At 41.2% G+C, this 24,002-nt stretch overlaps 1 protein-coding gene across 2 annotated transcripts in view; it reads right to left on the bottom strand.

Annotated features, from left to right (window-relative positions):
• PRR35 (proline rich 35) overlaps positions 1-24,002 on the bottom strand; it is a 44,056-nt gene that overhangs the window by 13,864 nt on the left and 6,190 nt on the right. For both annotated transcript variants that reach the window (XM_070761047.1, XM_070761048.1), the window contains exon 2: positions 7,978-8,166. The gene's annotated coding sequence lies outside the window, so the exon portion shown is untranslated. The remainder of the gene's footprint in view (positions 1-7,977; positions 8,167-24,002) is intronic.

Below are 24,002 nucleotides of genomic sequence, written 5' to 3'. Positions count from 1 at the left end.
AAATTGGTTTGTAAAAATTGCCTTTCAGCCAAATTTATCCCCTGTAACTTTGTGGTGCTGGAGAAGGCTCCTGCGAATCCCTTGGACTGCAAGGCGATCCAACCGGTCAGTCTTAGAAGAGATCAACCTTGACTGCTCTTTAGAAGACCAGATCCTGAAGATGAAACTCAAAGACTTTGGCCACCTAATGCAAAGGAAGGACTCACTGGAGAAGACCCTAATGCTGGGAGAGATTGAGGGCAAAAGAAGAAGGGGGCAACAGAGAACGAGGTGGCTGGATGGAATCTGTCAGTACCATGTATGATACTATGTTGGGATACAATACATACAAACTATCAATGTATGTTTAAGTGATATATCTTTAAGAGAAGTGTGCCTGTTGGCCATCAGAGGGAGCTAATAGAGCTCCTGTTTGGGGGAGTATTGTTGATAGTTATGTGTGTATAGAGCTGTGTGCTGATGTATCTGGTTTGCATTTGATATTTGGGGTTATATTTGTGATTTGGATTGTACAGAGATTATTCTGCTATATATCTGTATATAATATACTGTATATACACTCTGTATTTACTAATCTGGTTTATTTGCCTGAACAATCCATTGCTGTCACTACTCACATCTTTACTCTGTATTAAGTTTGTTTTGTGGAGGATATATTTTCCCTAAACAATCTAACAGTCATTGGAGCAGTCGGAGTGAGCTTAAGTGAACTCCAGCGGATAGAAACATAGAAGACTGACGGCAGAAAAAGACCTCATGGTCCATCTAGTCTGCCCTTATACTATTTCCTGTATTTTATCTTAGGATGGATATATGTTTATCCCAGGCATGTTTAAATTCAGTGACTGTGGATTTATCAACCACGTCTGCTGGAAGTTTGTTCCAAGGATCTACTACTCTTTCAGTAAAATAATATTTTCTCATGTTGCTTTTGATCTTTCCCCCAACTAACTTCAGATTGTGCCCCTTTGTTCTTGTGTTCACTTTCCTATTAAAAACACTTCCCTCCTGAACCTTATTTAACCCTTTAACATATTTAAATGTTTCGATCATGTCCCCGCTTTTCCTTCTGTCCTCCAGACTCTACAGATAGAGTTCATTAAGTCTTTCCTGATACGTTTTATGCTTAAGACCTTCCACCATTCTTGTAGCCCGTCTTTGGACCCGTTCAATTTTGTCAATATATTTTTGTAGGTGAGGTCTCCAGAACTGAACACAGTATTCCAAATGTGGTCTCACCAACGCTCTACATAAGGGGATCACAATCTCCCTCTTCCTGCTTGTTATACCTCTAGCTATGCAGCCAAGCATCCTACTTGCTTTTCCTACTGCCTGACCACACTGCTCACCCATTTTGAGACTGTCAGAAATCACTATCCCTAAATCCTTCATTAAGTCTTTCCTGATATGTTTTATGCTTAAGACCTTGGTAAAGGACAAGAAGGCCTGGACAAACATTGTCCATGGGGTTGCGATGGGTCAGGCACGACTTCACAACTTATAACAACTTTGTGGATTTTTCTTGGCAAAGTAGGAAAAGGTGCATCATCTCCTTTTGGGGTGTGGGTTTCCCTCCCCCCAACTTTTCATCTAATCTATAATGTCGGGAGTCCCTTGTGGGTCTCCAGGAAAGTTCAGCTTCTGGTCAACCAGGGGCACCGTTTGCACACCACACAATTTCAAAAGTATGAATTTCCCGTGACAAATATTTTTTGGTTTTTTGGTTTTGGCCTAGGACCTGCAGAATTAGCTAAGTTTACACTAAATTAAAGCACAGGTGGTCCTCAACGTACCACAATAATTGAGACTGGCGATTACAGTCATCAGTCCTCGTAAAGCAAGTCATCATTTACAACCTTTTTTGGGGGAAATATCTCTCCTTTGCTCTGCGCAGTCCTGGGAGCAAAATCTGGAGGGTTCTGCCCCAAACAGGACCTCCTAGGTTCAAAACAGGTGTCTGGAAGCTTGCTCGGTAAGTCGCTCCCCTACCAGCAGATATTCCGAGTCTGTAGCGTTTCTCCACCTGCCACAACGCGTTATTTCCAGCCGGTGAAGGAGACAAAGCGTTTTGGGGACGTGTCCGGGGGGCCAATACCACGTCAGTGGTTTCGCACCTGTGCAGGGGAATTGCAGGATCCCTTTGCCACGAGTGGCCTCAGGATAGGGGGCAAGGGAGGGCCAGGGAGCGAGGAAGTGGAAGCAGGGATGAACGAAGAGGGAAGAACCTGCACGAGCAAACAACCGGTCCGCTGAGTTGTCATTGCAGGCAGTGTTGCTGTTTGTGTGCCATGCTACTTATTATTGCTTGTCTCAAACCCCCTACTCTCATTTAATTATAAAGACCCTAAACTCCTCTAATATTTCTTCATCTTTTTTCCTTTCCTTTCCTTTTCTTCTTTCTTTTCCTTCTCTTCCTTTCCCATTCTCTTCCTTTCCTTTCCTTCTTTTCTTTTCTTTCCTTCCCTTCTTTTCCTTTTTTCCTTTCCTTCTCTTCCTTTCCTATTCTCTTCCTTCCTTTCCTTTCCTTTCCTTTCCCTTCCTTTCCTTTTTTCCTTTCCTATTCTCTTCCTTCCTTTCCTTTTCTTTCCTTCTTTCCTTTTCTTTTCTTCCCTCCCTTTCCTGCTCCCTTCCTTCCTTTCCTTTCCTTTCCCTTCCCTTCCTTTTCTTTTTTCCTTTCCTTCTCTTCCTTTCCTATTCTCTTCCTTCCTTCCCTTCCCTCCATTCCTTTCCTTTCCTTCCCTCCATTCCTTTCCTTTCCTCTCATCTCCTCTCCTCCTTTCCTCCCCTCCTCTTCCCTTCCCTCCCCCTTCCCTTCCTCCTTCTCTCCCTTCCCCATTCTCCTTTCCTTTCTTCTTCTCTTCCCCCTCTCTCCCTCCCTCTCTCCCCCCTCCCTCCTTTTTTTGTAGACCCATGAAACAAACTCATCTTTTGCAGAGGACAAGGCAAACATGCATGGATTTGAACTCCCAGATTTCCCCAACCTGTATACTGACTGGGAAATTCTGGGAGATGACAGGATTAGGAAACACTATTCTAGAGAGGACCCCCATAGTTTTTGGTCTGGTCCTAACACTAGATGTCACTACATCTTCAGCCCAGGCATCTCCTACTATTGAAGCCTCACTCTCAGCAGTTTATCTTATCAAAATGTTGATCAATATCATTTTCCATCCAATTGCTTTGGTGAGGTTCCAGTGGTTCTGCAGAAGTGCTTGACATCAGAAGTTGTATTGGAAACTTTAGAAATCTTGGAAACTTTAGAAATCTTGGAAACTTTAGAAATCTTGGAAACTTTAGAAATCTTGGAAACTTTAGAAATCTTGGAAACTTTAGAAATCTTGGAAACTTTAGAAATCTTGGAAACTTTAGAAATCTTGGAAACTTTAGAAATCTTGGAAACTTTAGAAATCTTGGAAACTTTAGAAATCTTGGAAACTAGGCAGTGGAAGAGGGTTAAGATGAGAGAAATGCTTCGATTGAATAGCCAAGAGATAAAGATCCAAGAGAGGCAAGTTACAGGAGGCAAGTTAAAAGGAAAAGCATAGCAATTAAAGTACTGAAGTGGAGAAGAAATGATGAATAGATGATTTTTCTCCTTTGTTTGTTTGTTTCTCCTTTAAAATTTATTTTAAATCTACTAAAAAGTTACTAAGCTTTCGTCAATCCCTACTGACTTCGTCAGAGTATAAAATCTTCATTGGAGAGATTATTATTATTATTATTATTATTATTATTATTATTATTATTTATTAGATTTGTATGCCGCCCCTTTCCGTAGACTCAGGGCGGCTCACAACAATAACAAGAACAATGTAAGAACAAATCTAATAATTTAAAAAACGCTAAAACCCCCATTATTAAAAGCAAACATACACACTATGTATAAACTGTATAGGCCCGGGGGAGATGTCTCAGTTCCCCCATGCCTGACGGCAGAGATGGGTCTTAACAACTTTACGAAAGGCAAGGAGGGTGGGGGCAGTTCTAATCTCCGGGGGGAGCTGGTTCCAGAGGGTCGGGGCTGCCACAGAGAAGGCTCTTCTCCTGGGTCCCGCCAAACGACATTGTTTAGTCGATGTGACCCGGAGAAGGCCAACTCTGTGGGACCTAACCGGTCGCTGGGATTCGTGCGGCAGAAGGCGGTCCCGGAGGTATTTTGGTCCGATGCCATGAAGGGTCATAACCAACACTTTGAATTGTGACCGGAAATTGATCAGCAACCAATGCAGACTGCGGAGATGCTTGCTTTTATGTGATGCCATTCGATTTAGTCATTGCACGCATTGTAACAAAGTTAATTACAGGAGGGAAGAAAGGATGTGGCCCCATTATGAGTGCAATGACTAAATAACAACAACAACAGATTTGGAAGGGACCTGGGAGGTCTTCTAATCCAACCCCCTGCTTGGGCAGGGAACCCTACACTACTTCGGTTAGATGGTTATCTAACATCTTCTTGAAAATTTCCAATGTTGGGCATTCACCACTTCTGGAGGCAAGCTGTTCCACTGATCAACTGTTCTGACTGTCAGGAAATTTCTCCTTAGTTCTAAGTTACTTCACTCCCTGTTTAGTTTCCACCCATTGCTTCTTGTTCTATCCTCAGGTGCTTTGGAGAATAGGTTAACTCCCTCTTCTTTGTGGCAGCCCCTGAGATATCTTAACACTGCTATCATGCCCCCCCCCCCCGGTCCTTCTTTTCATTAAACTAGCCATGCCCAGTTCCTGCAACCATTCTTTTATTATTTATTTATTTATTTATTTATTACTTAGATTTGTATGCCGCCCCTCTCCGAAGACTCGGGGCGGCTCACAACATGTAAAAACAAATCATAAGCAATCAGACAAATTTAAAATATTTAAATATTTAAAAAACCCCATATGCTAACAGTCACACACACAGACATACCATGCATAAATTAAACGTGCCCAGGGGGAGATGTTTCAGTTCCCCCATGCCTGACGGCAAAGGTGGGTTTTAAGGAGTTTACGGAAGGCAGGAAGAGTAGGGGCAGTTCTAATCTCTGGGGGGAGTTGGTTCCAGAGGGCCGGGGCCGCCACAGAGAAGGCTCTTCCCCTGGGGCCCGCCAACCGACATTGTTTAGTTGACGGGACCCGGAGAAGGCCCACTCTGTGGGACCTAATCGGTCGCTGGGATTCGTGCGGCAGAAGGCGGTCTCGGAGATATTCTTCATACGTTTTAGCCTCCAGTCCCCTAATCATAGAAACATAGAAAACTGACGGCAACCACGTCTGCTGGAAGTTTGTTCCAAGGATCTACTACTCTTTCAGTAAAATAATATTTTCTCATGTTGCTTTTGATCTTTCCCCCAATTCACTTCAGATTGTGTCCCCTTGTTCTTGTGTTCACTTTCCTATTAAAAACACTTCCCTCCTGGAACTTATTTAACCCTTTAACATATTTAAATGTTTCGATCATGTCCCCCCTTTTCCTTCTGTCCTCCAGACTATACAGATTGAGTTCATGAAGTCTTTCCTGATACGTTTTATGCTTAAGACCTTCCGCCATTCTTGCAGCCCGTCTTTGGACCCGTTCAATTTTATCAATATCTTTTTGTAGGTGAGGTCTCCAGAACTGAACACAGTATTCCAAATGGGGTCTCACCAGTGCTCTATATAAGGGGATCACAATCTCCCTCTTCCTGCTTGTTATACCTCTAGCTATGCAGCCAAGCATCCTACTTGACAAAGCAACATCTTGGTCACTCTTCTCTGCACTTTTTCCAGAATCTCAATTTTCTTTTTGCATCACGGCAACCAAAATTGAATTGGTTTAAACCATATGGAATATGGAATTACCGCATGCTCTCTACAATCCCTTTGAATTACTGGCAAGAGTGATGTGTCATTCTGAGTGAGGAAGGGAGGAAGAGGTGGGAAGAAGAGAAGGAATGCCAAAGGAAAGAAGAGAGAGAGAGAGAGAGAGCAGAAAAAAGTCAGGAGGCAATAAAAAAAGAAAAAAGAGACAAAAGATAACGAGGTGGGAGGAAGGTAGATGGGAAAAAACACCATCCAGAATGATCTTCTATCAAAGAGAAAGTAGAATGGTGAAGGAAGCAAAGAAGGAGTGGAGGGAAGTTGGAGGAGAAGAGAAAGATTGAATAAATAACGGAATGAAAGAAACCAGAGTGAAAAATAGGATTGATTGAATAAATATGTATAAATATGTATGTTATTGACATTTTAAGGTATATGTGTGGATATAAAAATGGAAATTGTGGAGGAAAAAATAAAAAAATTACAGAAAGAAAAAGAAATTGTCATCTATCATCATCTCTATAAGGAATGCAATAATAATAATAATAATAATAATAATAATAATAATAATAATAATAATAGCATTTAGACTTACATGCCACTTCATAGTGCTTTTACAGCCCCCTCTAAACGGTTTACAGAATCAGCATTTTGCCCCCAACAATCTGGGTCCTCATTTTACCCACCTTGGAAGGATGGAAGGCTGAGTCAACCTGGAGCCGGTGGTGAGATTTGAACTGCAGAACTACAGCTAGCAGTTAGCTGAAGTAGTTTGCAGTGCTGCGCTCTAACCACTGGGCCACCCCGGATGTAATAATAATTGGGAATTATTTTATGGACTTTTTGCAGAAAGTGGAAAAAAATGAAATGGTGATTTCTGGGGTTTTGATTAGAAAGGAATGGACATGGTTAAGCAGTGAGTTGTTAATTGTTTTAAACAGGAAGGATTTTTCTAACTGCTGAAAGAAGATGGTGTATATATATATATTGCTCAAGAATAAATAAATAAAGGGAACACTTAAAAAACAGAATATAACTTCAAGTAAATCAAATGTTTGTGAAATCAAACTATCCACTTAGGGAGCAACACTGTTTGACAGTCAAATTTCACATGCTGTTGTGCAAATGAAATATTCAATGAGAATATTTCATTCATTCAGATCTAGGATGTGTTCTTTGAGTGTTCCCTTTATTTTTTTTTGAGCAGTATGTATAGCATCTTTCTTTCCTCTTGCTATCTTCTGCACTTTTTCTTTTATCTTTTCTTTTGAGAACTTTTTTATTTTCATATTTATTTTTTTTAAACTCTGAAACAAAAAAATTCTAATTAAAAGAAAAGGAAAAATGTCAAAATACTTCTTTTAATATTTTAATTATGTATTTGCGTATTTATTACTTACTATTGTGGAAGATGTATTTCTTATCCCAACATTTTGTTAATACAGTGATACCTCGTCTTACAAACGCCTTATCATACAAACTTTTCGAGATACAAACCCGGGGTTTAAGATTTTTTTGCCTCTTCTTACAAACTATTTTCATCTTACAAACCCACTGCCGCTGCTGGGATGGCCCGCCTCCAGACTTCCGTTGCCAGCAAAGCACCTGTGCTTTAATAAGCACAGTCCGGAGGTGGGGTTTCCCAGTGAGGGGAGCCTCAATGAAATCGCAGCATTGCAAAAACACAGAGGTCCGGAGGTGGGGTTTCGAGGACTTCGGTGTTTTTGCGATGCTGCAATTTCACTGATGCTCCTTTCGCTGGGAAACCCCACCTCTGGACCTCCGTTGCCAGGGAAGTGCTCATTTTTGTGATGCTGGGATTCCCCTGCATCTTCGAAAAAACACAGAAGTCCGGAGGTGGGGTTTCCCATGGAGGGGAGCCTCGGGGGAATCCCAGCAGCGCAAAAACGGGCACTTCGGCTGGCAAAAGGGGTACATTTTGGGCTTGCACACATTAATTGCTTTTCCATTGATTCCTATGGGAAACATTGTTTCGTCTTACAAACATTTCACCTTAAGAACCTCGTCCCGGAACCAATTAAGTTTGTAAGACAAGGTATCACTGTACTGTACTTTTATATCAATCAGTTTTGATCCATTTCTCTCCCTCTACTTTCTCCCCCCCCTTTTTTTCTTTCCCCCTTTTTAAAAAATGTATAACTAATAAAGATTATTTATATATATAAAAGAAAAATCTACCGTAATGCAAGTCTTCTCACCAAGCGGTCTTGCTGCTGACCGGTTGAATCCCGTAGTAGCTGCTCTTCACATAAATTTTCTTTTCTTCAGATTCTTGGTTTTCAAAGCAAGCTCAGGCTAGAGGCTCTTCAAATGAAGGATGACTGCAAAGAGAGGCCCATCCTTTATAAAGCAGGACACGGGGCTAACCTGCAAGAAGAGAAGGCAAGAAGGTAAGTCCTGTTGGACTAAATTATCTACTGTAGTTTCTACAGTGTTCTTCAGATATTATTCTGCATTGCAGCCAATCAATACAAAAGTTGCAATGGTGCTTCTAGGTCTTATCTCATCTCCAAAACAAGAAGTTCAGAAACTTCTGAAGTTAGAGAAGACCATCAAATGAAGCTTTTGTTAGCATGTCAGATATTATTGCGGGAATGCCCGGCAGTGCAGAAATTTTGGAAAGAAGTGCAAGAGGACACTAATAGGATGTTAAGAGGACACTAATAGGATGACCGCGAGAGCCATCGTGGGGCTTCCCAGATTTGCCCATGTATCTTCTCAGATTCGCCCACTCCGTGGCCTGCATTGGCTGTCAATCAGTTTCCGGTCACAATTCAAAGTGTTGGTCATGACCATTAAAGCCCTACATGGCATTGGACCAGAGTACCTCCGGAACTGCCTGCTACCGCACGAATCCCAGCGGCCGATAAGGTCCCACAGAGTTGGCCTTCTCCGGGTCCCGTCGACTAAACAATGTTGTCTGGCGGGCCCCAGGGGAAGAGCCTTCTCTGTGGCGGCCCCAACCCTCTGGAATCAACTCCCCCCCCCCCCCGGAAATTAGAACTGCTTCCACCCTCCTTGTCTTCCGTAAACTACTTAAGACCCACCTATACTGCCAGGCATGGGGGATTTGAGACATCTTTCCCCCAGGCTTATTATAATTTATGTTTGGTATGTATGTGCTGTTTGGTTTTTAATTATGATAGGGTTTTTAGTTTTTTAATATTAGATTTGTGCCATTATAATATTGTTTTTATCGTTGCTGTGAGCCGCCCCGAGTCTTCGGAGAGGGGCGGCATACAAATCTAATAAATTATTATTATTATTATTATTATTAAATATACAATGGACAATTACAAACGGTGCTGAGATTGAAGCGATTGTCTGAAGTGTTATAGGTTTTCCTGTCTAAGCAGGGGTTGGGCTAGAAGACCTCCAAGATTCCTCCTAATTCTGTTTTTCCTATTTTATCACCTTCCCCAACAGCAGCAGCTTTAAGAAAGACATCTCGAATATTTATTTTTAATTTATTTAATTTATTTATTTATTTTGTCCAATACACAATGAGGGTTTTAGTGGGTATATATCAATATACACATAGTAAAATACATGATGAAGGTTATAGAGGAGATACTCATAGTAAAATATACCTAAGAAATAATAGAAAAGAAGATATAGGAATAGAACATATCAATGAAAGAGTAGAAGAAGAGATATAGGAATAGAAGAAAGGTATAGGAGATATAGGAGAGCAATAGGACAAGGGACGGAAGGCACTCTAGTGCACTTGTACTCGCCCCTTACTGACCTCTTAGGAATCTGGATAGGTCAACTCTGTAGATAATCTAAGGGTAAAGTGTTGGGGGTTTGGGGATGACACTATGGAGTCCGGTAATGAGTTCCATGCTTCGACAACTCGGTTACTGAAGTCATATTTTTTACAGTCAAGTTCAGAGTGGTTAATATTAAGTTTAAATCTGTTGTGTGCTCTTGTGCTGTTGTGGTTGAAGCTGAAGTAGTCGCTGACAGGCAGGACGTTGCAGCATATGATCTTGTGGGCAATTCTTAGATCTTGTTTAAGGTGTCTTAGTTCTAAACTTTCTAGGCCCAGGATTGAAAGTCTAGTCTCGTAGGGTATTCTGTTTCGAGTGGAGGAGTGAAGGGCTCTTCTGGTGAAGTATCTTTGGACGTTTTCAAGGGTGGTTTTTCCCCCCCAATATATTTTATTAATTTTTAAAATAGACAAAACTGACAAACATACATTTAACATAAAAATGGGGTTGTATCTACCCCGCTTATTCTAGAAGTAAAATTTCAATACAGAAAAAGAGTACATTTAAAAAATACTTAAATTCAACTTATTACTTTAGATGAAAAGAAGAAATTTGTTTTACCTTACATAATAAATTTTCATACATAAACTAAATCTAACATAACTCTTAAATCATAACAATACTAATTCTAACATAAATCTTAAATCGTATCACTGCTAATATAATTCTCTTATTTATTTATTTCTTATTTTAATATTTCTTCTTATTTATCCATATATACACTTTATTCCATATCTCATAATATTCTGTTTCTTCTTGGTCGTTTAACCGTCTTGTCATCATATCCATTTCAGCGCAATCTAATATTTTCTTAATAACTTCCTCTTCTTTGGGGATATTTTCCCCTTTCCAATTTTGCGCAGACGTTTTCAAGGGTGTTAATGTCTGAGATGCTATCGATAATGTCAGGAATTGCTTGCTGTGGCTCTTCTGTTCTCTATAGCCGAAGAATAGTAAAGGAAGGAATTCCCCCTCCCCCCTTGTTGACCTTCACTTGCCCAAACTGGCCGCAGTGCAGCCCACCTAAGGGCTGCCCAAGTAGTAACAGCTTGGTGCATTCAAGGACTTTTCAGCCAGTCCAGGAAGAAACGCTTGCTGAGCTCAACCTTTGCGCCGAACAGCTTGAGAGGAAAGATACCCAGGGAGGAAACCAATGGGAAGATGGCCAGGTGATGCTATCAGGACAAGGATGGTGGCAGCTGTAGGCCTGGAGAGAACAGGAGGAGGAGGAGGAGGAGACTCAGTGTGTGCAAGGAGGAAAGTTTACAACCCGTAGATCACTCAAGGGTGAAGGAGTTACGCTTGGCATGGAGTAGACGGAGCTACGGAGATGACCTTGGTGGAAGAATCTACAAGCTGTTGGTGAAGAAAAACATGCTTTAAGACCCCGAGAGAGAGGAAACTATAGGTTGTCCGTCACTTATGACTCAGTGGACACCCAACATTTCTGTGGCTGAGCAGGACAGCCACAGTTGAAGAGCTTTGCCCTGTTTTGCGACCTTCCTTGCCGTCATTGTTAAATTAGTCACAGGGTTGTTGTGAAGTGAACTTGGCTTCCCCATTGACTTTGCGGGTCCAAAGGTCAGAAAAAGGGATCACGTGACCTCCGGGGGACACGGCGACCGTCATAAATATGAGTCAGTTGCCAAGTTATGATTCTTGACAAATGTATATTTTGTTTTATGTACACTGAGAGCATACTGTAGGCACCAAAGACAAATTCCTTGGGTGTTCAATCACACCTGGCCAACAAAGAATTCTATTCTGTTCTGTTCTGTTCCATTCTATATTTTCTATTCCATTCCATTCCATGCCATGCCATGGTATGCTATTTTACTCTGTTCTGTACTCTGTTCTCTGTTCTATTCTCCTCTCCTCTTCTATTCTCTATTCTATCTTATTCTATTCTATGCTATGCTATGCTAAGCTATCATTTAATACTATTCTTCCTTTATTTCTATTCCATTCCTATTCTATTCTATTCTATGCTATGCTATGCTATTTATTTATTATTTTATTTATTTATTACTTAGATTTGTATGCCGCCCCTCTCCGAAGACTCGGGGCGGCTATGCTATGCGCCTGAATTTATGATCATGTGACCATGGGGATGCCGTGATAGTCATTAACTGTGAAAAATAGTCATAAGTCACACTGTTCGATGCCATTGAAACTTTGATCGCTAAGCGAACTTTTGCAAGTCAAGAGGAGACATCATAGCAGTCTTCCAATTTAAAAAAAAAATTAAATTTTTTTTCACCATCTTTGCATAAACATCCATACATATACCATAATATCAAAACATACATAATTCTACATTTCTGTCTGAAATGTGATAAACAAATATCCTAAATTTGCACCTCTTGTACTTTTATCTCCCATCTATTTTCCTTCTACGTTTCATACTACTCCCCTTCCTTTATCTCCCTCTTTCCTACTTCCTCCCTCCCTCTGCCCTTCCTTTCTACTTCCCCTTCCTCCTTCTTATCCTTTCCTGAGTACCTCTAATCCATTTTATAGTTAACAATATTCAGAGCTGCCACAGAGAGGAGGAAGGGGTCCATATTTATTTATTGATTGATTGATTGATTGGATTTGTATGCTGCCCCTCTCCGTGGACTCAGGGCGGCTAACAACAGTGACAAAAACAGAATGTAAAAATCCAATACTAAAACAGCTAAAAACCCTTGTTATAAAACCAATCATACAAACATACCATGCATAAATTGTAGAAGCCTAGGAGGAAAGATTATCTTAGTTCCCCCATGCCTGACCGCAGAGGTGGGTTTTGAGGAGCTTACGAAAGGCGAGGAGGGTGGGGGCTATTCTAATCTCTGGGGGGAGTTGGTTCCAGAGGGCCGGGGCTACCACAGAGAAGGCTCTTCCCCTGGGCCCTGCCAACCGACATGGGGGTAGACCAGTGATGGCGAACCTATGGCACGGGTGCCACAGGTGGCATGTGGAGCCATATCTGCTGGCACATGAGCCGTTGCCCCAGCTCAGCTCATACGTGCATGCGTGTGCTGGCCAACTGATTTTTGGCTCGCACATAGCCTCTGGGATGGTGTTTTTGGCTTCCAGAGAGCTTCCAGGGGAATGGGGGAGGATGCTTTTACCCTCCCCCAGCTCCAGGGAAGCATTTGGAGCCTGGGGAGGATGAAACACGAGCCTACTGGGCCCACCAGAAGTTGGGAAAGAGGCCATTTCCAGCCTCCAGAGGGCCTACAGGGGTGGGAGAAGTTATTTTTGCCCTCCCCAAGCACTGAATTATTAGTGTGGGCACTCACACATGTGCGATAGTGTGCGTGCATACTCTTTCAGCACCCGAGGAAAAAAAGGTTCACCATCACTGGGGTAGACAGGTGGGTTCGGCAATCCATTAGAAAAAATGGAGATGCATGCACATCTTTGCACCTTTAACATGTGCACATTCATTCATGTGCAAGATTTCCCTTCTGTGCGTGCACCCAAGGCAAAATCTCATGCGATTTTGGTGATTTTTGCTGATTTTTCTCTTCTGCACATGTGGGGGAAGCAAAAATAGCGATGAAAATCGCCAAAATCGCTTCGGGTGCATGCACAGAAGCGAAATCATGCGGCGAGGGCATGTGGGCCTACGCTGGTCCTGGGAAGCACCAAGGAGGCGTACTGGTAGGGGCAGACGATGGCAGCCCTTCACTGGGTATATCCCAGTGGTGGGTTGCTCTCGGTTCAGCCCAGTTTGGCGAACTGGGAGCAGTGGTAATGCTCCCAGTTCTACTCACTTGCCTGGGATGCTTCTGCGCATGAGCAAACCAGTAGCAATGGAATTTAAAACCCAGTAATGGTACACAAACACACACACACTCCCTAACAGGAAACATCTTCACTCCCAGATCATTTCAAGGGGAACTTTCACCACTCTTCCCTGGGGCAAGTGTTTTGGTCCAAGGAGAAGGGGGATTATCTTGATGAAATATCAGAATTGACATTCCTCAAGTCTCGAGCTCAGCCAGGAACCTGCACCAAGATTTCTGGTTCCAAAACGGGTGATTTTGATCAGATAGTCATGGGTTCCCAACCTTCTACCCGACTGCGCGAAAAGGGTTTGGGTGGAGATTTCCACTATCCCCATCCAGTTGGAAGTAAAGAACGTTTGGTTGCAGAGACCCCAAGGAGAACTGCCTCGTGCTTTGACTAACCCTTATTGGAACCCATCACTCTTTCCTTTCCATCTTTCCAATACCATGCTCCACATATGTTTGGATTCGTTAATTCTGTTTCCCTTAAGTAGGTTTGTCATCTCGTCCATTTCTGCACATGTATATATCTTGTCTATTATTAAATTTACATTGGGAGTCTGATCATTCCTCCATGTTTGCGCTATGGCGATTCTTGTCGCTGTGTTTATGTGAGTCAATAAGAACAGAGTTTGTTTAGAGTATGATCTTTTCCAAATTCCGAGAAGCATGCCCTCGGGAGAGTATTCTATTTCCTCCTTTGTAATTTCCTTTAACCATTTGTGAATTGTTTCCCAGGTTTTTTTAATTTTAGGGCAGGACCACCACATATGGAAGAAAGTACCTTTTTCTTTATTACATTTCCAGCATTTGTTTTGCAGTGCTGGGTAAATTTTGGCTAATCTCGCCAGTGGTAAATACCAGCTGTAAAACAATTTGTAATAGTTTTCTTTATAGGCTGATGATAAAGTGATTTTAGTTATTGCATTCCATGTTTTTTCCCATTCTGCTATATGAATTTCTCTTTGTATGTTTTTCTCCCAGGCTACCATTGGATTTTTAATCATCTCTTTTTTGTTCTCCTGCTCTAGTAAAATCTGATATAATTTAGTTATCTGTTTTCCCTCACATCCTGTTAAGATCTTGTCCAGAGTTTGGGTGGAATTTGCTATACCTGGTGTTTGCTTATCCTTATTAAATCTGGATTTTATTTGCATGTATGTCCACTCATCAATCCTGTAATTTTGTAATTCCAATTCTTGTTTCCAATACCATGGACCGCCTTCTGCCGCACGAATCCCAGCGACCAGTTAGGTCCCACAGAGTTGGCCTTCTCCGGGTCCCGCCAACTAAACAATGGCGTTTAGCAGGACCCAGGGGAAGAGCCTTCTCTGTGGCGGCCCCGACCCTTTGGAACCAACTCCCCCCAGATATCACAGTTGCCCCCACCCTCCTAGCCTTTCGTAAGTTCCTTAAAACCCACCTCTGTCGTCAGGCATGGGGGAATTGATACTTTCCCTCCCCCTAGGCTTATAAAATTTATGCATGGTATGCTAGTATGCATGATTGGTTTCTAAATTGGGGTCTTAAATTAACTTAAATATTAGATTTGTTTACATTGTACAGTAGTCCCTCGCTATACCGCACTTCACCTACTGCGGCTTCACTTCATCGCGGGTTTTCAAGAAATATTAATGAGAAAAATCATTCGCGGATCTTCGCTGGTTTGCGGGTTTCTGAGGAAGTCGATTGGCAGATTTAAACAGCCCGCCGAACTCGATCGGCAGATTTTTCAAAAAAAATATATCTAAAATTGTAAATACTGTATTTAAATACTGCATCTAAAATAAATACTGTGTGGGAAGGGTTTATAAACACTTAAAACAATGAAAACTTACCAAACAATTACAATATAAATACTTAAATAAGTACTATCAGTCGATAAATTCCCCATCGCGGATTTCACCTATCGCAGCCGGGTCTGGAACGTAACACCAGCGATAGGTGAGGGACTACTGTATTATTATTGTTGTGAGCCTCCCCAAGTCTGCGGAGAGGAGCGGCATACAAATCCGATTAATAGATAAATAAAATAAATGGAATGCTGGGAAGAAGCGTACGTAATGGGAGGTCAGGATTCTCTTTGTTTCTCCATCAGCATGACTTTAAGTTCTAACTGAACAGTCTGGGATGGGATCCAATCTAGTTTAGTGGGGGGGGGGAAATCTTTCTTCTGCCATGAAAGACTGAGTCAAAAAATGGGCTCGACATTGCTTGTATGCTCGTGAACCCAGCCAGCTTGTGCTGTGAGTGGTCCACGTCCAGCTCAGCTGGGTTTCTGACTGCATCTGTTCCCTCTTGAAATTACCTCTCCCCAGTTCCCACAAACACCAAGTCTTCTATAGCTGTTAATTTATCACCAACTTCTGCAGCGGCTTGACATAACAATTGTGTATACCAACATTGCTTAACAGCTCCCGAGGATACACTGACCTCTCTTCCCCTTCTTAACTGCATGCCCCCAAAACCTCCATCGCTGCCCAAGTCCATTTAAACAGCTTTATATATTTAATCTTGCATTTGAGAGCGGGTTCCGTTTCAAGGATTGGGTTAATTCATAACCCATCAGCCGGTCCATGCCAGAGATTCTGGGACAGATTGCAGAGGCCTGGGGCTTCTGGGCAGGTAGGGCCAAGGGCTTTCTTGATTGCAGGATAAGAGAATTCACTCAGCATGTTTCCAACTGAGATTTCATTCTGGAAAGCTTGAAAGTTTTGGGTCCCTTGTCCTGGCTGAAAGATCAGCTCATCCTTTCTCCATCCCAATGGGGTTCTCCTTTGGCACAATGTTGCCAAGGCATTGATCAGAGAGAGGTTCTTTTCCAAAGGTTTGTTAATTGCCTCGGCGTACTGTGTTCAGAGGGCAGGGGTTTTTGTTGTTGTTTATGTTGTTGTTGAAAGGAAAACTCACTTGGATTGCTGTGCAAGAGAAAAACAGCAGAGGAAGATGAAGAGAGAATAGCGCCAGGGTGGCGCAGCAGGTAGAGTGCTGTACTGCAGGCCACTGAAGCTGACTGTAGATCTGTAGGTCAGTGGTTCAAATCTCATCACCGGCTCAAGGTTGACTCAGCCTTCCATCCTTCCGAGGTGGGTAAAATGAGGACCCGGATTGTGGGGGCAATAGGCTGGCTCTGTTGAAAAGTGCTATTGCTAACATGTTGTAAGCCGCCCTGAGTCTAAGGAGAAGGGCGGCATAAAAATTGAATGAATGAATGAATAAACAAACAAACAAACAAACAAAAGAACAAATAAACAAACAACAAACAACAGAGCAACAGAATAGGGAGCCCCCTGCAACAACATCACCAAAAAGACTTCAAGTGTAGTTAACCTATTCCTACGTAGCTTCTGCTCCGGCAATGTCACACTAACCAGAACATACAAAACTTTCACCAGACCAATCCTTGAATACAGCACATCTGTCTGGAACCCACACTGCATTTCGGACATAAACACTCTAGAAAATGTCCAGAGATATTTTACTAGAAGAGCCCTCCACTCCTCCACTCACCACAGAATACCCTACGCAACCAGACTTACAATCCTAGGTTTAGAAAGCTTAGAACTACATCGCCTTAAACACGACCTAGGCATAGCCCATGAAATCATCTGCTACAATGTCCTTCCCATCAACGACTACTTCAACCACAACACATGAGCACACAACAGATACAAACTCAAAGTAAACCACTCCAAACTCAACTGCAGAAAATACAACTTTGGTAACCGAGTAGTTGATGCATGGAACTCACTAGCAGACTCTGTAGTATCATCAACTAAACCCCCAAACTTTACCCTTAGACTATCCACTGTTGATCTCTCCCGATTCCTGAGAGGTTAGTAAGGGGCGGGCATAAGTCCACCAGCGTGCCTTCCGTCCCCTGTCCTAATGTTTCTCTTTTACTAGTATCATGTGGGGTGGCGGGGTGGCGCAGCAGGTAGAGTGCTGTACTGCAGGCCACTGAAGCTGACTGTAGATCTGTAGGTCAGCAGTTCAAATCTCACCATCGGCTCAAGGTTGACTCAGCCTTCCATCCTTCCGAGGTGGGTAAAATGAGGACCCGGATTGTGGGGGCAATAGGTTGGCTCTGTTGTTGTTTTTTTAAAGTGCTATTGCTAACATGTTGTAAGCCACCCTGAGTCTAAGGAGAAGGGCGGCATAAAAATCGAATAAAATAAATAAATAAATAAATAAATAAATAAATAAATAAATAAATAAATAAATATAAACATTGTTATATCTCTGTATACCACCAATACGTACTTGACAAAACAAACAAATAAGGGATCTTATGCCTTTTAAGGATTATGTATTAATATAAACTAACTAACGTAACTCTGTTCCTAAATGCTAGAGCAATTGCACATTAAAAAAAAAACCCTAGAGGAACTCTAATCAACTATCACGGTCACCATTTTGACAGTTTTGCTGTACTGTTGTCTGTGGACACCCCTACTAAAAGCAAGCACAGGATAAACTGTGCCTAGTTTGTTCTCAAGTCTTTTAAGTCAGTGTTTTTCAACCAGTGTGCCGTGGCACACTAGTGTGCCGCAAGACATGGTCAGGTGTGCCGCGAAGCTCAGAGAGAAAGAAAGCAAGAGAGGAAGAAAGCAAGAGAGAGAAAGAGAGAGAGAGAGAGAAAGAGAACAAGAGAGAAATAAAGCGAGCGAGCGAGAGAGAACAAGAGAAAGAAAGAGACAGAGCAAGAGAGAAAAAGAAAGCAAGAGAGAGAGAAAACAAGAGAAAGAAAGAGAGAGAGCAAGAGAGAGAAAGAAAGCAAGAGAGAGAGCGAAAACAAGAGAAAGAAAGAGAGAGAGCAAGAGAGAAAGAAAGCAAGAGAGAGAGAGAAAGAGAGGGAGGGAAGGAGAGAGAGAGAAAGACATAGAGGGAGGTAGGGAGGGAGAGAGAAAGAGAGCAAAAATGAGAGGAAGGAAGGAAGAGAAAGAGGGAGGGAGGGATAAAGAAATAGAGTGAAGGGGAGGAAGAGAAAAAGAGAGAGAATTTTTTTGTCCAAACTTTTTTTAGCCGTGCCCCCCTCCCACTCAATGTGCCCCAGGGTTACATAAATGTAAAAAATGTGCCGCGACTCAAAAAAGGTTGAAAATCACTGTTTTAAGTGACTACAAACCACTAGCAAAAATGGCATTTGATCACAAGGCATCGAGAAATGTTTCCCCTTTTGCATCTGAGCATCCGCAAGAAGGGGCAGGAAAGGAGAAAGGGAAAGGGGAAAAGCAGGAGGGTAGCAAAGAGGAAAGGCAAAGAAAAGAAAAGGGGAGAAGAGAGCAAGGAAGGAAAAAGAAGGAAAGGAAAGGAAAACAAAGAGGGAAGAAAAAAGAAGAAAAGGGAGGAAAGCAAGGAAGGAGAAAGAAGGAAACAAAGAGGGAAGGAAAACAAGAAAAGCTAAAAAGGAAGGAAGGAAAAAGAAGAAAAGTACAGAAAGAAGAAATAAGGGGAAGGAAGTACAGAAGAAAGCAAAGAAGGAAAAGGAAGGGAGGAGGAAAAGAAGAAAGGAAAAAGAAGAAAAGTACAGAAGGAAGCAAGGAAGGAAGGAAGGAAAGAAGAAAGGAAAAAGGAGAAAAGTACAGAAGGAAGCAAAGGGAAAGGAAGGAAGGAAGGAAGGATGGAAAAAAGGAAAGAAAAAGAAGAAAAGTACAGAAAGAAGAAATAAGGGGAAGGAAGTACAGAAGAAAGCAAAGAAGGAAAAGGAAGGAAGAAAAGAAGGAAGAAAAAAGAAGAAAAGTACAGAAGGAAGAAAAGAAGGGAAAGGAAAGAAGGAAGGAAGGAAGGAAGGAAAAAAGGGAACAAGAAGGAAAGAAAAAGAAAGTTGGCTTCTCAAAGTGCTTTAAAGCTGGCACGGGAAGGTTTGGAGCTCCAGAAATTAACAAGTTTTCCAGTCTCGTGCAGCCGTCCGTTCCTCAGCTGCTTCTGAAAGACGTGCGTTCCCCGGTCCACACAGGTGATATTATATTAATATGGTCTGAAGCTCTAAGCCGATTGGGGGAAGCTTTCAAAAATGCACACAAACCCACCCACCCAGCCCACTCTGAGCTAGAGTGATGTGGCTTCTTTGTTCATATAGCAAAGGAATTCCCAGCTTGGAATTTATAGATTGGCCCCTTTAACTAAATCAACCTCGAGGGCCTCCGGGAAACAAAGCAAGCTTTGGTGGGCCATGCTTTTTTTTTTTTTTTTACGAAAAAACCCCCCCAACACAAAATAATAATAATTCTGAGTCAAGACAGCCTTTGCCTGGGAGGGGTGAGCCATGAAAAATGTATGGGAGGATCCGGAGAAGGGAAAGATGCTCGGAACAAGCTATCGATCAAAACACCCTCCAAAAGCACACAGCTGTGACGCCTTCTACACCCTGATATCAAGTCTGTTTTAAAGTTGGCTTGGGAGTGGGCTTGGGGGTGGGTGGGATCTTGAAGCACCCACATCCCATTTTATTTTATTTATGTATTTATTTTGTCAAGTACGTATTGGTGGTATACAAAGATATAACAATATTTATATACATGGTACTAGTAAGAGAGAAACATTAGGACAGGGGACGGAAGGCACACTGGTGCACTCTGTCTATCTATCATCTATCTATCTATCTATCTATCTATCTATCTATCTATCTATCTATCATCCATCTATCTATCTATCATCTATCTATCTATCTATCTATCTATCATCTATCTTATCATTTATCATCTATCTTCTATCTAATCTATCATCTCTATCTCTGTTTATCTACTTTTATCATCTATCTAATCTATAGTCTAATCTGTCTGTCTGTCTGTCTGTCTGTCTGTCTGTCTGTCTGTCTGTCTATCTATCTATCTATCTATCTATCTATCTATCTATCTACATCATCTTCCTTCCTTCCTTCCTTCCTTTTCATTTATCATCTATCTTCTATCTAATCTATCATCTCTGTCTATCATCTCAGTTTCCGGTCACAATTCAAAGTGTTGGTCATGACCTTTAAAGCATGGCATTGGACCAGAGTACCTCCGGAACCGCCTGCTACCGCACGAATCCCAGCAGCCGATAAGGTCCCACAGAGTTGGCCTTCTCCGGGTCCCGTTGACTAAACAATGTCATCTGGCGGGCCCCAGGGGAAGAGCCTTCTCTGTGGCGGCCCCGGCCCTTTGGAATCAACTCCCCCCAGAAATTAGAACTGCTCCCACCCTCCTTGTCTTCCGTAAACTACTTAAGACCCACCTATGCCACCAGGCATGGGGGATTTGAGACACCTTTCCCCCAGGCTTATTATAATTTATGTTTGGTATGTATGTGCTATTTGGTTTTTAATTATGATAGGGTTTTTAGTTTTTTAATATTAGATTTGTGCCAGTATAATATTGTTTTTATCGTTGTTGTGAGCCACCCCGAGTCTTCGGAGAGGGGCGGCATACAAATCTAATAAATTATTATTATTATTATTATTATTATTATTATTATTATTATCTACTTTTGTCATCTATCTAATCTATCATCTAATCTATCTATCTATCTATCTATCTATCTATCTATCTATCTATCTATCTATCTATCTATCTATCTATCTATCTATCTATCTCCTATCCTATCTGTCTGTCTGCCCATCCGTCTGTTTATCTATCTTGAAATGAATAAATAGGAGAACGCCCAGCCCTTATGAGATTCGAAATTTCGACTTACAATCTCAGGACAGCTTTGTGGATAATATTGCCTTCTTGCAAGACTGTCCATGCTTGGTGGTTTTAAACAAATAGTTGGACATAGTTGAAAGAATGACTGGCTCAAAATCACCCAGCTGACTTTCTTGGGTAACATGGGACTTGAACTCACAGTCTTCTGCTTGCTGTCCTGGTGCCTTCACCATTAGACCAAACTTGCTCTATGTAAAACAGGAAGTTGAATGCTTCTACTTATATCCACCCCCTCCCAATTTATAGATGTAGGTACAGGGCAATATGCTCCAGCAGCTGCCCAGGAGACGCTTTGAAAAACTCATGCAAAGTCAATTCTCCTCCCAAGTTATTTTTAATGGCAGTGGAGGGATGCCATTCCAGTAAATTACAGATTGCAGAGAAGGACAATTGTGCACTAGTCATTCGCAGCAAAAAATGCGGGGGAATTTCAGGCTGATTGCAGACTGCAAACGAGTGAGGGTTTAATGAAAGGAACGTGTTCAGTGGAAGGGTCTGCATTGTTATGCATCATTTGCCACTCACTCAAATTTGTACAGAAACCGCTATGGGAGCAGCAGAGCCCTGAAAAAAGGAGCGTATGGATAAAAAGTCCCAAAAGAACATGGGATTAAAAAGAGAGTTAAATGGCAATTTAATTTACCAAAAATCCCCCATATATTACCATAAAACTCAGGGTAATTATGACCCCAGGGTCCCTTGTCATCTTCAAAAATGTCATCATCCAATTTTATTTCATTTGCAATATTCTGGCATGCACGAAACCAAAAGGCAGCTAGTAAAATTAATAAAATTGTTTTCTTGGAAAACAGTGGCTCCCATTTCAAATTGCTCTTAACTGTCAGGATTTTATGTTTCCATCTAAAATACAGTTTCATCCCCCCCCCTCCATGGTTTGCAAAACTTGAGAGCCCCCCACCTCCATTCCTTGCCCCAGCCTGCTAAAATTTCTGGCTCTTCTCTCTACTCTTTCTATGGCGCTAATAAACATCAGAGGCTAAATATTTAATTAGAGAAAAGGATAGCTGTATTTGTAAGACAAATCTCATTCAAAAGTCTTGGAAGGCCTTAAAAGTGGAGAGTTTTATTCCATCATCTCCTTTATGCATATTTCACTAGATGTTTACTCACAGTCTGCAATTGGCACAAATGATTGTTGGGCATTTTAGCTGCAAACAGCTCCTGCAGAAGGGTGCTTTTTTTAGAAATGTTATTCCAGTAAATTCTAGAAATTTACTGGAATAGCATCAATCCATTCGCTGCCATTGTGATGGACTTTTCTGGTGTATGAAAAGTGTATATTCCATAACCAGAATAATGCAAAAAAGAAGACGATTTATGTGGCTGTTCAAAAGGATAGAGGGAGATACGTTCTCTAACTTACAACTCAGAAGCTGGTTATATTAAAGTAAAATGCTGAGTTTAAAAATAGAATCCTAGCACAATACCCACAATGTGTTTGTGTATGTGTGTTTGTGTGTGTACATACATGCACACATAAACACACACTTTATCTACCTACCTACTTATCTATCTATCTATCTATCTATCTATCTATCTATCTATCTATCTATCTATCTCTATCTATCTATCTATCTATCTATCTATCTCTATCTATCTATCTATCTATCTATCTATCTCTATCTATCTATCTATCTATCTATCTCTATCTATCTCTATCTATATATATATCTATCTCTATCTATCTATCTATCTATCTATCTATCTATCTATCTCTATCTATCTATCTATCTCTATCTATCTCTATATCTATCTATCTATCTATCTATCTATCTATCTATCTATCTATCTATCTATCATCTATCTCTATCTATCTATCTATCTATCTATCTATCTATCTATCTATCTATCTCTATCTATCTATCTATCTCTATCTATCTATCTATCGTTCTATCTCTATCTATCTCTATATCTATCTATCTATCTATCTATCTATCTATCATCTATCTATCTATCCATCCATCCATCCATCCATCCATCCATCCATCTCTCTCTCTCTCTCTCTATCTCTATCTATCTATCTATCTATCTATCTCTATCTATCTATCTATCTATCTATCTATCTATCTATCTATCTATCTATCTATCTATCTATCTATCTATCTATCTCTATATCTATCTATCTATCTATCTATCTATCTATCTATCTATCTATCTATCTATCTATCTATCTATCTATCTATCTATCTATCAATCTATCTGGAACTGAATGCACTCAAAACATAAAAATTGTGGTAAACTTTAGGAGAAACCCTCCCATACTTCTTACAATACTAGACCACACAGGATCAACAGTAGAGACCTTCAAATTTCTAGGTTAGACCATATCGCAAAACCTAAAATGGTCACCTAACATAAAAACATCATCAAAAAAGCACAACAAAGAATGTTCTTTCTGTGCCAACTAAGGAAGCACAAACTGCCCAAGGAGCTGCTGATCCAGTTCTACAGAGGAATCATTGAGTCTGTCACCTGCACCTCTGTAACTGTCTGGTTTGGTTCTGCAACCCAACAAGATAGACACATCAGAGGATAATTAGAACTGCAGAAAAAAAACAAGTAGTGCCAACCTGCCTTCCATTGAGGATCTGTTTACTGCACGAGTCCAAAAGAGGGCTGTGAAAATATTCTCTTCTTTCTATAATCTATCTTAATTATCCAAGTCATAAATCACAAAGTTTTTTTCCCTTTTCATTTTTATAGCAAAAAAATCCCACAGTACGAACAGTGTGACATGAGTACTTAGTAGGACCCAACTCCTGGTAGCGTCACTAAAAGGCCCATGAAATTCTGTTTTTGCTATTTTGGGGACAGTTTCATTTTCCAGTTTAATCTAGAACTCTAGCACATCCTTGGCTGTCTTTCAACTTCATACCAGCCAATGCCAAAGCTGATCAACCTTCTAAGTCAATTTTATTAAGGTGTTGTCAGGGACTTATTAA

This window comes from Erythrolamprus reginae, chromosome 9 (genome assembly GCF_031021105.1).
Source record: "Erythrolamprus reginae isolate rEryReg1 chromosome 9, rEryReg1.hap1, whole genome shotgun sequence".
Lineage (NCBI taxonomy): Eukaryota > Metazoa > Chordata > Lepidosauria > Squamata > Dipsadidae > Erythrolamprus > Erythrolamprus reginae.
Note: the sequence above shows the minus strand (reverse complement) of the source record. Positions and strands in the feature narration are given on the sequence as shown.